Source organism: Peromyscus leucopus, chromosome 2, assembly GCF_004664715.2.
Source record: "Peromyscus leucopus breed LL Stock chromosome 2, UCI_PerLeu_2.1, whole genome shotgun sequence".
Classification (NCBI taxonomy): domain Eukaryota; kingdom Metazoa; phylum Chordata; class Mammalia; order Rodentia; family Cricetidae; genus Peromyscus; species Peromyscus leucopus.
In genome coordinates, this window is record NC_051064.1 from 24169620 (window position 1) to 24173225 (window position 3606).

General features: G+C 56.6%; 2 pseudogenes; both read left to right on the forward strand.

Moving 5' to 3' along the window:
* Nucleotides 1-440: 440 nt before the first annotated feature.
* On the forward strand, nucleotides 441-2418 carry LOC114699441 (annotated as a pseudogene).
* A 2-nt stretch (nucleotides 2419-2420) lies between these two features.
* Nucleotides 2421-2875, forward strand: LOC114699432 (annotated as a pseudogene).
* The last annotated feature ends 731 nt before the right edge of the window (nucleotides 2876-3606 follow it).

Consider the following 3606-nt stretch of genomic DNA (forward strand, 5'->3'; position numbering starts at 1 on the left):
AGATAGAGCCCCGCTCACTGAAAGCGCCAGCGGGCGGAGCGGAGCGGACACCGCGCGCGGGCATTGTGTGTGCGCGTGCAGCGTGGGGTCCGCAGCAGGGAGCGCTCGTGGGAGGTCCCGTCCCCAAGGGGCGGAGTGCGGGGCATCGAGCTCCCGGCTCCGGGTCCCGGCAGAGTCCCAGCCGAGCCCGACTGCTGCCGAGGCGGCGGGACGGCGCGCCTGGCGGCCGGGAGGGTGCACTGAAAGAAGGCCAGCCAGCTCTGGTCCCCGCGGCTCCCGCTCGGGTTCCACTTCGGTCCGCGGATCTGCAGAAGAGAGGCTCGACCGCCAACCCAGGGCGCGCGGAGCCCGCCCGCCCCGTCGAGGGAATCTGCGAGTTCCCGTGGGCTGTGTGTGGCAGTTGTGCCCGGAGCGCGTCCACTGCCTCCACCAACCCCTCCGGTGCCCGGCCCTCGAGCCCTCACGGCGTGCACCATGAGCGGCGGCGGCGGCGACGACGTGGTGTGCACCGGCTGGCTGAGGAAATCGCCTCCCGAGAAGAAGTTGAGGCGCTATGCCTGGAAGAAACGCTGGTTTATACTGCGGAGCGGCCGGATGAGTGGCGACCCAGATGTTCTGGAATACTACAAGAACGAGCACTCCAAGAAACCCCTGCAGATCATCAACCTGAACTTGTGTGAGCAGGTGGATACAGGCCTGACCTTCAACAAGAAAAAGCTGCAGGACAGTTTTGTGTTCGATATCAAGACCAGTGAGCGTACTTTTTACCTGGTGGCTGAGACAGAGGCCGACATGAATAAGTGGGTCCAGAGCATCTGCCAGATCTGCGGCTTCAATCAGGCTGGGGAGAGCACAGACTCCCTGAGAAACCTTTCTTCAGCCAGTCATGGTTCCCGCTCTTCTCCAGCTGAGGTCAGCAGCTCCACTCAGCACCTGCTCCGAGAAAGGAAGTCCTCCGCCCCTTCACACTCTGGCCAGCCCACTCTGTTCACGTCTGAGCCCCCTGTGTCAGGCCACATCCAGCCTGCCTTGTCCACCAGTGCACCTCAGGAGTATCTCTACTTGCACCAGTGCATAAGCCGAAGGACAGAAAATGCGAGGAGTGCCAGCTTCTCTCAGGGCACCCGGCAGAAGAGTGATACAGCCATGCAAAAACTTGCCCAGGGCAATGGACACTGTGTCAATGGAGTCAGTGGTCAAGTCCATGGCTTCTATAGCCTTCCCAAGCCAAGCCGACACAATACAGAATTCAAAGACAGTACTTACGACCTCCCCCGTAGCCTGGCTTCACATGGCCACACCAAGGGCAGCCTCACAGGGTCCGAGACAGATACTGAGGATGTGTACACCTTCAAGACACCCAGCAACACCCTGTGCCGGGAGTTTGGAGACCTCCTAGTGGACAATATGGATGTCCCAACCACCCCTCTCTCAGCCTACCAGATCCCTAGAGCATTCACACTGGACAAAAACCACAATACCATGACAATGGCCACTCCTGGAGACTCAGCCATAGCTCCCCCACCCGCCCCCCAAGCCAAGTCAGGCAGAAACACCTCGGTGGGGCAGTCCTCAGCAAAGACCTCCAATCAGCGAACATAGTAGATCTGTAGCTGCTACTATCCCCAGACGCAATACCCTCCCCGCAATGGACAACAGCCGACTCCACCGAGCTTCTTCCTGTGAGACCTATGAGTATCCAACTCGAGGCGGAGAGAGTGCCAGTTGGTCTGCTGAATCTCCAGGGAAGACTATCGTGGGTCGATCAGACAGTGCCAGCTCTGATGACAACTATGTGCCCATGAACCCAGGTTCTTCTACCCTGCTGGCTATGGAACGAGCAGGGGACAATTCCCAAAGTGTCTACATCCCCATGAGCCCAGGGCCCCATCACTTTGACCCGCTTGGCTACCCATCCACAGCCCTTCCTATCCATAGAGGTCCCAGCCGAGGAAGTGAGATCCAGCCACCCCGGTCAATCGCAACCTCAAGCCTGACCGGAAAGCAAAGCCAACACCCCTGGACCTGAGAAACAACACTGTCATCGATGAGCTCCCCTTCACCAAGTCTTGGTCCAGGCTCAACCACACCGCTAACTCCAGCTCCTCCCAGTACTGCCGCCACCAGTACAGACTCGGGAGACAGCGAGGAGAACTACGTCCCTCATCCCCTGTTCCCAGTGGCACCAACAGCCCAGCTCCAAAGAAGAGTACTGGCAGTGTGGATTACCTAGCCCTGGACTTCCAGCCAGGCTCCCCGAGCCCTCACCGCAAGCCATCCACATCATCTGTCACATCGGATGAGAAGGTAGACTATGTCCAAGTGGATAAAGAGAAGACCCAGGCCCTGCAGAACACCATGCAGGAGTGGACAGATGTGCGGCAGTCCTCAAAACCTTCCAAGGGCGCCAAGCTGTGATAAAGGAGCCGCCGCCTGTACTACCCGGGCCCTTCTTCATGCCGATGGATCGCTCCACCAGCGCTGTGAGACCGTGCTGGAAGGGGAGACCATCTCTTGTTTCATAGTGGGAGGTGAGAAGCGTCTGTGCCTGCCACAGATCCTTAACTCAGTGCTGCGCGACTTCTCACTGCAGCAGATCAACTCAGTCTGCGATGAGCTGCACATCTATTGCTCACGCTGCACCGCCGACAAGCTGGAGATCCTCAAAGTCATGGGCATCCTGCCCTTCTCCGCGCCCTCGTGCGGGCTCATCACCAAGATGGACACCGAGCGCCTGTGCAACGCGCTGCTCTACGGCGGCGCCTATCCGCCGCCTTGCAAGAAGGAGCTGGCGGCCAGCCTGGCGCTGGGCCTGGAGCTGAGCGCAGCATCCGCGTGTACCACGAGTGCTTCGGCAAGTGCAAGGGGCTATTGAAGTTTTAATACGTGAATACTCCAGTGAGCTAAATGCCCCCTCACAGGAATCTGACTCTCACCCCAGGAAGAAAAAGAAGAAAAAGAAGGAGGACATTTTTCGTAGATTTCCAGTGGCCCCATTGATCCCTTACCCACTCATCACCAAGGAGGATATAAATGCTATAAAAATGGAAGAAGACAAAAGAGACTTGATATCGCGAGAGATCAGCAAATTCAGAGACACACACAAGAGATCATATGGTGACTAATGCAAGATGAAACTCAGCTTGGAAAGTAACAAGGAATAGGATAAACTGGAAGAAGAGAAAGAGAACGGGAACGAGAAAGAGAACGGGAACGAGAAAGAGAGAGAGCGAGAGAGAGAGAGAGAGAGAAAGAGAAAGAGAACGGGAACGAGAAAGAGAGAGCGAGAGAGAGAAAGAGAAAGAGAACGGGAGCGTGAACGTGAGAAAGACAAGAAGCGAGACAGGGACAGAAAGATGATTAGACAATGTGGGGGTTATGAAAGTTACTTCTGTAAAGCATGGGGATGTGAAACAACTGGTAATACCTATTGGAAGCCTTCATCCACTTGGGACCTCATTAGGGTAAAAAGGACTACCCAAGGAGAAAGCCATTCATGGCGTCCCCTTACCCAAGGACGTTGTTGGGGAACTGTCACGTCAGGAAGAGATAACACTTACTGGAAGGGGGGGGCCCTGTGTAAATTTCACCTGCAACCCCCTGAAT